The sequence below is a fragment of the Temnothorax curvispinosus genome, unplaced genomic scaffold, assembly GCF_003070985.1.
Source record: "Temnothorax curvispinosus isolate PA1 unplaced genomic scaffold, ASM307098v1 QBEX01014974.1, whole genome shotgun sequence".
In the NCBI taxonomy this organism is placed as follows: domain Eukaryota; kingdom Metazoa; phylum Arthropoda; class Insecta; order Hymenoptera; family Formicidae; genus Temnothorax; species Temnothorax curvispinosus.
This window is the reverse complement of record NW_020224754.1, coordinates 128,448-140,223: the sequence shown is the minus strand read 5'-3', so window position 1 is coordinate 140,223 and position 11,776 is coordinate 128,448. Positions and strand designations below refer to the sequence as shown.

At 39.2% G+C, this 11,776-nt stretch overlaps 1 protein-coding gene and 1 long non-coding RNA gene across 4 annotated transcripts in view; one reads left to right on the top strand and one right to left on the bottom strand.

The window, feature by feature from the left end:
• The window catches only part of LOC112465174 (Down syndrome cell adhesion molecule-like protein Dscam2), a 162,594-nt gene that overhangs the window by 33,467 nt on the left and 117,351 nt on the right, over window positions 1-11,776 (top strand). The gene's annotated exons all lie outside the window — the stretch shown is intronic.
• LOC112465175 lies at window positions 2,063-2,621 on the bottom strand. Its single transcript, XR_003041985.1, has 2 exons — window positions 2,360-2,621; window positions 2,063-2,293 (listed from the first exon to the last, which is right to left on the bottom strand). It is a non-coding gene; the product is annotated as an uncharacterized LOC112465175 (long non-coding RNA).

Sequence of the window (11,776 nt, the reverse complement as noted above, 5' to 3'; positions counted from 1 at the left end):
GAAGAAAAACGCTCCAAAGCATTTGTAGCGTCAAATGGACCGCAGCCTTCGACACACGGCTGATTGTAGAACCGGCCTTAACGACTCGCAAAGCACATCGGTGCCATTCGGTCAATTCGGTGCGACTCGTCGAAGCTATATTCCGCGCTTTTCCTTTGTTGAGACTTAGAACGTGGTACTTAAAACGCACTTAGAACATAATTAATCGTCCTTCCGCGAGTGAGTGTTGCACGAGTTTCGTGAAGAAACGGCAAGAAGGTAGAGAGAGAGAGGAAGAGAGATGCTGGAGGAGAAGGAGTCTGAGCGACATCGGACGATAGCGGAGCAACAGAGTGACGACGACAAGTAACTTACTCTTTATTCATTATTCTTTACTAGCGAAATTATTCGTTTGAATGTATTTTAAAAGATATGAAAATATCAGGAAAAGGAAAGTTTCTTTTTGTGATATGTTTAACGGTAAATCGATATTAGTTGAGTTTAGAAAATAAAGTATATGACAAATCGCGCGGTACGTTTAGCGCACAAATGAGCAATACTATTTATTCTAAAAATACTAAATGGTAGTCAACTGCTTTATAACTCGAAAACTATTGCGAGTTGGACATTCTTTACATACTAAAATTTTCGACTCCGATTAATTCCTGCAAGATATTATTTTAAGTATCGTAAAGTGAATTTGAGACACATTGGATATTCCACTTTAGAATATCGAATATACTTGTTTGCAATGTGTAATCTAATTTTTTTTTTATTAAAAAAAGACGAAGTGTGATGGAATGGAGTGTAAAAAAATTTACTTTTTTAGGACGCGATTGAAATAATTGTGCAACCGCGAAAAGGAAGCGTAATTGGAAGATGAAAATGCCTGACCCACTTTTACATAATCGATACTTATATGTATCATTGTATATGTAAATTAATTTGTCGCGGTGTAAAATATGTAACCGGGGTATGTGTGTAAACATCACATTAGTGCCTGGCGATTAATATTTTATAAATTATTGGAGCTCAATTCCCTATTTTAGTGTGGTTTGGTTGATTGACTAACATGCTAGATGCATGCATGTTCTATTAATTGAGGACTTGTTTTGCGTGGAGCGCAATTATTTTTTCCTTCTAATTTACGTTCTATGCGTGCGATAGCCATAATAATAATCGAGATGGCAACTTCTGTATTATATATGTTACGCATTGTTTATTACGTTCTTTTAATATTTAATACATCTATCCGAATAACAAAGATGTTTCGACATTTTGAAGTTGCAAATACAACTTGAAAATTGGCGATTTAATTTATGCGATTGCAAAAAGGTAAAAGGTTTAGCAGTTAAATCTTTAGCAGTTAAATCGTTTTTGATATCAAGCCTCGCCGGTTTATCTGGCACGTGCATTAATATGCATTCTATTTATTTTCGATGTATTTTAGAAATGTATATGAGAAAAGTCGATTTTTACGTGAGGAGTCGGATTTTAAGTGACAAATCAGATAATTGAGCTTTTTTTAGTGAGAGAACTGTTAACTATTAAAACTATTATTCGCTGTGTGCGCAGAGACTAGTGCTGCCACGGTTAGTGAAATATCGCACTTTTTGATGGAATAGCTGTATGGAATAGCTGTCAACGATTGTGAATATTCGAGCTACGTGTAAACTGTCGTTAGGTAATTTAAATCTTAATTTCAATAATGATATTACAAAAATTATAGTTGAAAAGATTTTTCGAGAGAAATTAACCTACATTTGTTTTAAAGGTTAACCTCTTTCTGACTTTTTGCAATGAATCTTATTATACGAACGGGATTTGGACCTGTCACTCATGACATTAAATTTAATCCAAGTTCAATACCAAAAGGAAAAGCCTTAGCAATATCGCATGTGGTTCGCGTTGAAGAATTGCGTAATGAAAATATAAGCCATTTAATAAGGTGCAGTGTAATACCGCAAACATCTGTCAATGCTATTCCGTACAAGGTACAATTACATGTAAGTATATCAATATTAATGAAATTCAAGTCAATCGTAAATAAATAAAAAAACGTTTAAACAAGAACAAAAAATTATTGTTTTGATTATTTATTCAAAATACATTATTGACGCGTTTTTACACGAAACGAAAGAATCTGGAAGAAAAACGCGGCAGTCTGCCTCGCGAAGCGAGATATTAATCGTTAAAGTTGACAACTATTTAGGTTTTACCTGTCATATCGATGAAATGTAGCGACATGTACATGCCCCGTAGTCACATGTCGATTAAGCATAATTTTATTGATATTGGAGGTGAGGCCCGTATTCTAAATAAATACCATTATTTTAAACGAGGTAAAATATGATCATATAATCTCAAAGAATATACTTACTTTATTTTTTGTACCCAACGTATCCACATTTTTCGCTGCTCAATTTTATAAATCGCTTTTGGAAAGGAATAAAATTTTATTTCTGAACTTGTATTGTGAAATACATTCTTACACGTGTTCACGCAACAATTTAAATTTCCTTTCCGCAATTTTTCCATTACGATGTATTAGAAAACTCCAGCAAATAATGCAAATTCCGGCCACCATGGGCGCTCTAAGTCCTACTTTTCCGCTATAGTATACCAGCGCACACAGCGAATATATATCGCGAAACTTTGCTTATCCATATTAAATAAGACTACATGCTGATGAGATACTAAATATTTTTACTGAAATATTTGATATTAATAAATCAAACATGCTCCGGTATTTCGCAAACCAAAATAAAATAATGAAGTATATTCCGACGTATATTCTGAAGTTATCTTAGATAAAACTATCTTCTCGGACTAGAATTGCAATGCGAGGTGGCGACCTTAAGGCATTAAAGTGAATCGAGCCTTTTCTAGCCAGCTGAATCCGTGCTTTCAACGTTATTAATCGCGCGGCGGAATTGAGAGGGCTGCAGTTACCTGCGGTGCGGTAGCGATCCATTGAACCTTCGGCTCGAGAGAATTCACCACGTTACTTATTTATCAGACACGTACGGTGTCTCCGTGTGCGCGTACCTACATGTGCGCGAAAGCACACCTCCTTCCGCGCGTTTAAAGAATCGTGCGGATGAACCGCCTCGTGGGAAAAGGGCACTTTCCGCGCGGCCAAGATAGAATCAGGGAGTCGCGGCGATTGGATTGGAGCCTCGACGGAAAAACTTATTGGGATTCCTTGCGGATATAAAGGCTCTATGGAAGTCCTCTGTCAAAGGCGCGACGGGAGATTGATCGATAGTTCCGCGCGGTCTCCGATATACCGATATTAACCCTCGCTCCTCTCGAAATTATATTCGTTTTACTCGACCGCGCGCGAATCTTTATTCGACGTATAATCCACCCCGCGTTGCGAGTATTAATTTCACGCGATGTTGCACCGCGCGCGTAATTACGGAAGAGAAGTCGCGAATATAGCTGACTAAATGCGCATGATGACGTTTTTCGCGGCGGGGGGGGGGGGGGGGGGGGGGCGAAGATAAATTAGGTCGTTGAACACGGGCGCGATTTTCCAGTTAATATATCCTTTTTTCCCTTTTTTTCCACGAAAATTAATTAAATTTAATTAATATTAAATATCAAAACTCACGGTACGCGTATTTTGTTCCACAAATAGATATCTTAATTAATGTTACGGTCATAGCCGCATTTATTGCAGCCCGATTGCATTATTCTTTTTTTTTCTGACACGCTTATATTACGTATCCGCCTTTTGTTGCGCTACTTTTGTTATACGCATTGAAATGGAGAAAATAATTATTTCTGCACGAGAGAGAGAAAAAAAGAAATGAAGAACTTACATTGAGGGAAAGAAATAAAACGATTCGTTCATATGACAAGATTTCGTTGCTTGCCTCCGTGGAAGAAATCAAACGTTACGATCGAGGACGAGGAAAAAGCGTTGACATTTTGGAAACGACGTTGAGACAGTCAGTTGATTTCCGTTCGACCGACATACGATCAGGATCGACGTTTTCTCATCGCAGGGAGGGGGGGAAGGAGGCAGGATAATCCATCTGATAGCGAAACCGGCGCGCCATAAATATCGCAGCAAGCGGAGCGCCTCGATTTTCCTTCTCGTAAATATGCGACTACGTCCGCGTGAAAAATCTCACCGAGGAACGCTCTCTCGGGTTTTATCTTTTCTCACCCGCCGCCGCTACCGCCGCCACCGTTTCTTTGCTTCTATTTCGTAACACCGTCTGCCCACAAGCCCTTTGCTCGCGAGTGTAATAGCAGTTCCGTGCCTGTTATCAAACAGCGGACGATCCTTTTGCGTCGGGCCTTCATTATCGCGCGAGATAAAATCGGGATTACATTTTCTACTTTCGCGATAGACCCGTGAGTACATCTCGATAAACGTGTTTTCTGTATTTTTTTTTTTTTTAATTTAAATTACATATATTGAAGTTATACGTGCGTATTTTTTTTTCGCATGTGGACACATCGGGATACGTTTTATTTATTTTATCTTATTTTTATGGGATTTATTTGAGCGCAGGAAATACGTCTCACAATTTCATATCACAGGGCGGATTTGCTTTGCGATATTTCACACGATATGCCAAGAGCGTGATGGAATTATTGCCTTACGCATTTTTAACGTAAAGGGATGCTCCGTGTGAGCGAGCGCACTCCATGGCTGCGTTATCGCCAATTTTGCGGCGCTCTATAGAACTGCAGATTGCGGCTTCGTCTATAATGCGACGGCGGACGCGTCGCAAATTAGGATGACGCGGGGCTTGCGCACTACGTATATCACGAGAGAAATTCGCGGTGACACTTTATTGATTTCAAGATTATCGCGGTTCTCCGGCGGTGGCACACGACTTTGTCGATGGGAAGAGAACGAAGAGGAGGAGGAAGGGAGCAAGGAGGAAGTCGATTTGGGTTGGAAAATAGTGAAAGATGACGGTGAATGAGGATATTGTATCCACAAGTTCGTAATTGCGACGCTCTTCCCGGTGCGATATTTGCAGGGATTTCCATTCGCGTGGGAAACGTCAATACGGCCAATCGCGAGATGTATTATATATTATCTGTCGCGAAAGTTTATCGACTCTGCAGACGATCGTCCGTCGTCGATTTCCTCTTCTTTGCGACGTCAATTATATACGCGACGTGGATTTCAATGATGCATGAAAGATATAATTTTTTAAAAAGTAAATATAATTTTTGCAATTGCACTATTTTTAGTTTGACGAAATGATGCCAAGCGTTAATTATAAAGCGTTCCTCTAATTTTTACATTGCGCGCATATTTGTATTTTTTTTTAAATAAAATAAAGTTAAAAATTTTTGAGTGTCGCAATCTTTTCGTCGTAAATAGTTGTTTAGTCGTCGCTTATGTTTAGTTCGATTAGCTCAATTTAATCGATTCTTTTAAAGCTTATAATTGCAGCATTATAGAGGTAAAGTCTAAAATTAATTAGACACGTTTATTATACATATCAGAATTCAAATAGACATTTATTTTTTATTTAATTTGCCGTATTACAATTAATTGTAACTAATCCAGGTCGTTATTAATACGCTAATTGACATTGAAAAATGTGAGCGTTCTGCTATAGCATAAATATCATGTAAACGCCGGCTGGCAGCTGAAAATATGTTCTCCAATATCAATGCATCGCTTCCGCCGTCAAAACTAATAATGTTTACGGACTCATACATGCAGACAGAAAAGATTAATATTCCCGATCCACTCTCTCCCCCTCGCTCTCCCTCTCTTTACGCCCATCCACGTCAAATGTTGTTGTTACAAATTGCACGGCGACTGTTTATTCGTTCGAAATGCGTAGCGTGGAAAATGCATTGTTGCATCGAACGCGGATTTTCCATCTCAGACGATGTATTTTCTTGTGTTCCCGCTTCCCGCGCTTGCGAGAAGTTATCACGTTTCGATGGAGCATATCGAATAAAAAATCTGTTCAACGCGTAATTTAATATTGTGCAAAACAGTATTCATTTCGAAATCATTTGAAACAATTATTACAATCGATGATATATCTATCTCAAAACAACCGATATCTAAACAATTTTCAAATTTACATGTAATCTCATTTATGTAAACGATTTTCTAATAAAAAAAACCATGGTCCATTCGTCGAGATCGATTTAGATCGCACAGGTTTAATTTGGACGACATTAGTCTGACACGAATGCTGTATCCTTGCGTGTCACTATTCCCCATGTCTTCGCACGTGACGTCCGGATCGATCGGGACAAACAAAGCCGCTCGCGATCCGTTATTCGGTGATTTCTCGCGGATAACGGACGGTCTATCCCGCTTTATCCGGACCTTCCGGCCGGGGTGAACTTTCATAAAAGAATTCAAATTAGCCGACCACGTCGGAATTTAACTATCCCCCCCCCCCCGAGTCGGTGGGGGCTGACTGATGAAATTTTCGCCTCGGAGTATTGAACTCGCCGCGCGCGCTCCGGTTCTCTCCTCCGCTCCGCGTCCGCCCGTGCTTCTCCATCGCCGATCGAAGTCGACGTGTGCCTTATTTTTATACTATCGATTTAGTCCGCTTTGACGACGGACCTTGCATTATTCAGCGATTCCTTCTCAGCTCTCGCGAGCTTTCGTTCTCGTCGTACGTATACACAGGATGTTAAACATACAGGATGGTACTCTCGCTTTAATCCTGGCCGCGTCTGGCACGTCACCTGCTCACACTACTTACACCACCGACACGGTATTAATTATTTCAGTAAATTGCGCCCCGCGAGGCGATCGATTTTTCCACGGATAATCCGGCAAATAGGATCCGCTGTCCTTTTATTTTTCGCAGGATCGACGCGGAAGCTATTTCTTTCCCTTGTGCGCAACCTATTAATTTACAGACCTGACGAAGAAAAGAAGACAAACTTAATCGTATTTCAAGAGGAAAAATGTAACGAGGATACGGTGTAGTTCTGACAAACGTAAAAGACGTAACGTTTCCATTTTTCTTTATTTTCTTTTCGGTTTAATTTAATTCCAGAAGCATTGAATTATTTATAACATTGAAAATGATACATAATTGGTGAAAAACATTAACTATCATATATCTGTTTTCTGCCCCAACGTTAATATTTGTTTGGATATAAGTTTATACCAAAACAATGTAACGTTTCGTAATTAAATTATTTTCGTGGCAAAAATGATATAGAGTTTCCGAATGTATGTGCAACGTTTTATAATCCCACTCTTGCGATTAGTTGAAAATATTATTTTTATACAAATACGAATCAAAATACGAATTTTATACATTAATATATAAAGTATAATTTCAACAAATCTATTCTGTACATGATGACGAGATAATTGAAAATTTTCAATTTTCTATGTGCAAACGTGGATATGCTTTTACTAGGTGTACTAAAGAAATGCAGCCGAGATATCCTTAGGATATGGTGATGACGAAACGCGCTTGTACGTGACACGTACTTGCGCGTTCCTTCTCGCGTAAAACGTGGGTAAACATATCGCATGCGCAACATGTGCATCTGATGGCTGATAAATACGTCACGTTATTTAATGTCAGAATTATCTAGATCGCGGTTGACACTTATACTTTCTACTCGCTATCGTATTTGAAATATTTTTGCGACACATTTTAAAAACATATAATATTTTTCTGAAAAATCTATAGACGTTGAGGTATACATATCGTGATATTCTTTAATCACTTTCTTGCCTTTCTTAATGTAAATCAGTTGACAAGTCCCATTTTGTCGACTACATTATTAACATCATATTTGAAAAATTATATGACAGAAAGTTATATGAGAAATTGCGTTTCGTATCAATGGCGGCTCTTCCCGCGAGAAGCCCTTTGAAAATGCATTTTCCGGGGAAATCTCAGCTTGTAGACGCGCGTTGATTATCGCCGCATCGCGGCGCGTTTGCTCTGCTTTGCACAAAGTGTTAGGTAAACAAGTTTCCATCGTGCGCTTGTTTCTCCGACGACAGATGAGATGCCGCGGACAAGTATCGCGAAACGTACCGTGTTATCTGCGCGACAGTTTCAACGGTGAATATTATTCCGTTTACATAATACGTTTACGAATTCTGTTAGTTTTACTTGATAAACACGACGCGGCGACGACTGCGCGCTATGGTGAAAAACGATTGTGCGTTATATTCCCACAACGAATTTCAGAGCGCGTGTTGCGCTCTCCCGAATTAATTACAATTTATATTTCTGTAGCGTGGAGAAAAGCGTTCCCAAGTGATCGCAACTTCAATTGCAACTTCGCTGCTTTATCTCTATCAAACGCGCGTCGTTGTTGCCCGCTATATCGTCGGATGCATCAATATTGATTAGTGCCGACCATGATTAATTAAATTTGCGCACGCTGTCTGCGCTACGAGTGGATCCACGATGCACGAACCGAGGGAGAGAATTTCTGGATCAAGTCAATCGAAGCACATATAAGAAAATTTACAAGAAAATGCATATACAGTTTTTTTTACCTTTGCAAATGTATACATCACACTTTTAGTAAGCAAATATTAATGGACAAAAAAAATTATACACTATTATATGAAAAGCGTTAATCTTGTTTAAAATTTCTTTATATTTTTTATATCACCATCAATAATTTTTTTTATTTGCGTTTTCTAAAAGCTTATATGTATATATATATATTTATATATATTCTTTTTTATTATTTATTATTATATCAGAAATTGCAATTATAGGAAATCGATTAACTCTTTCATAAACTCATTATTGCATGGTAACAAAATTGTTCATAAAACTTTCTACAAAGCTCGACTGAACTCTTTCTATTCTTTTTTTTTATCAAATTTAGATTAAGTTCCATTTTTCAAGTTTTTATTTTTTTAAATATAAAACTATGCATCTGCCACTCTCCTCTCGTAACACATAGATATATATTTGTATTTAAACATATTAATCTCTTCGGCCGAATATTAAATCGACAAATTTGCTCAGCAGTTTTTCTGGACCAGGGATGGACGCAGGGATGTTTTGGTATCAATGTGAAAAAGGAATGCGATTCCCGCGTCGATTGCCGGACTCGCGATCGTCATATTCAAGCGACGCTTAACGAAAGCGCCGCTGAAAGAGGCGACGATAAACGACTGGCCGCATTTTTACCGGGTTAAAAGTAAAAATCGAGTCGGTCTTTTACCATTCGCATCCCCATCTCTTCGTCCTCTATTTAAAGGAACTCGCGATAGGATCCCCGAGATCAAAGGAAGTCGAAGGTACTTATTCTCGTGCCTGATGCTCGTAGAAAGAACACGTTCCGACAATTTGCAGTGATCGTTTCCCTTTTTATTTTTTATCGACACATTGCGCGACTTTTGCGAAGAGACCGTTCACGCTTGGAGAAAATAAACGATATTCCATTTGTTAATCAATTTATTTGTTATTCTAACTCGCAAACATTGCGAGAATTATGATGGTATACAGAGAATATTACGTCTGACCAATATCTGTTTTATCTACTTGTCTTTCGTAAATGAAGAAGACCTTTGCGCGTGTTTATCGTCGGTAACGTAAATAGTGGATTATTCCTGTGTGCATTACTCTCGTAATTACGAATCGCTTTTACGGACCGTGCAGTTGCGAAATATGTACTTTAACAAATTGCAAAATATTTGTATAATTTTGCAAACTGCAGCGGATTCGCGCGCGTTCTTAATTTTCACGCGAAAACAGGACCCGGTTTCAATCATTGTTTTCGCAATTAAATCGCGAGGTCTTCGAAAGCATGGAGGTCAACGTATTTCTTTTTCAGACGTGGCGAGAGAGAAAGAGAGTCAAAGAGAGGGATAAATATCAAGCGCCGCCGCTGTGCCGCTTTAAACTTTTAGAGAGAACGTTCTCTCTTTAGTTTGCCCGGTCGAGATTTCCGGGCGTGAATTTACATAAACGTGCCGCTCAATTTAGCGACTGCCAACAGAAACGGATAAAAAACAATACTCGCGGAGTTATTCGACGCACAACGCACGTTGGCAAAGCAGCCGCGCGCGATGGTACTTTTATTTTTAAGTCTCGGGACTGCATCGCGAATCGCACGCCAGAAATCTTTTTGTTATACAGCAAAATTGTTATAAGGGTAAAAAATTAGATTTGACTATATCGCGCTGTGACATTTGCTTGGTTTTAAGATTTTAAATGCTGTCCTCTCGGTTTTATGTACTCATTGTTAGAAAATGAAACAATTAGTATAATAATTAAATTGACGTTTAATCTTCCTTCTCATATTCTACTGTATACGTACATTACATGAAAGACATAAAAATATTAAGTATTCGTCTTGCAATAAAATTCAGTACAATTTTATTGGAAATACTTTCCACTTATGAAACGATATCTATATACTGATTGAAAGAAAAACAAGTTTATTTGCACGAAGCTCTGAGATAGGAAAATATTGCCGGCGAAGAGGGAAGTAAAACGGCAATATGACTTATTCAGGTCGGCTGATATTCCTGTTAATTCGTAATAATTGCCGCTCCAATTACCATGCCGATCATGCTACATTGTACAGAATATTGAAGATGCGTCGTATATAGCGCCACGTCGAACAGTTCCTCCGCATTGTTTGTGGCGCGAAATTATTGGAAACGAGCTGAAGTATACACGACTGCGTCATTAAACCTTCACGACGTAACAAAGACGATTGTAGTAAGCCCATATCGTTGCGACGTGTATGATGAATGAATTACACGCCCGTGAGATCCAGTGGGCATACATTAATTTAACTCATTTCCGTTCCAGTAATTTGATATTGTGAAATATTTTCGGCATGTGAGCTCAATTTTCTTCAATATATACCTTAAATTATATATTCTTTATTTTCTAATACATGAGTTCGCGTATTTATAATGAGTTCAGTGGTGTCGCAAGGAGTCACAGACTGTTATGTCAGCCATTTCCTCTTCGTGACAGAATGTCGTCATAAAATATTATGGATATGTTATACCATCGCACAAAAGAACCAGGATTTTTTTCTCCATTTTCTAAACGATCCATTTGATTTTTTGTATTCGATTTTGCAATCAATGACAATAAGTTATATATAGATATTACACGTATAGCAGTCGGTGCAAGTGAAATGTTATACCGACTTTCGTGTAATTACGCTGAACTTCTCGCAAACTTCGACGAATTCCGCCGGGTGTAAAATCGCTGGTGAAAGATTCGCGACGTCGATGATCGTCGGGTGCGCCGCCGTCGTGCTAAATTCCCAATCAAGTTACGATCTCTCCAAACGAGACCGGCAGGAAATCGAGTTACACACAGTCTGGGTATATGGCGCGCGTCGCGGAGTCGAAAACTTCGCCGGCGTTCGTCGTCGTCGTCGTCGTCGCGACGTTCACCCCGGATGTTACTACCGTCGCGTCGTTCTCCCGAGGTCTTCGGCGGCGGAGTTTCGACTTTTGACACGTTCCGTATGTAGCGACTGCTACGTGTCTCCTTTAACTTCGTCGGTGCCTCGGTGTGCGCGTGGCCGCCGTTTGCGGCAGTGCTTGTTAACCAGTTAAAGCCATTGTGACCGAACGCGAAACGTCGCGAACCGGTTGCATGCCGGCGCCTAAGAGACGCATCCGGTAACGTACTGGAGCGTCGCGACGTCGGCGAAAACCACTGTGAATTCGTTCAGCGAGTCGCTGGAGCACAAGTTGCGCCATCAACATTGCCAAATTTTCAAAATACTGTACCTATAAAAAGAAGAATCTGAAAGATACTACGTGGAAAAAGAGAGGAATTTTAAAGTACACAATGATAAAAAACTGATGAGG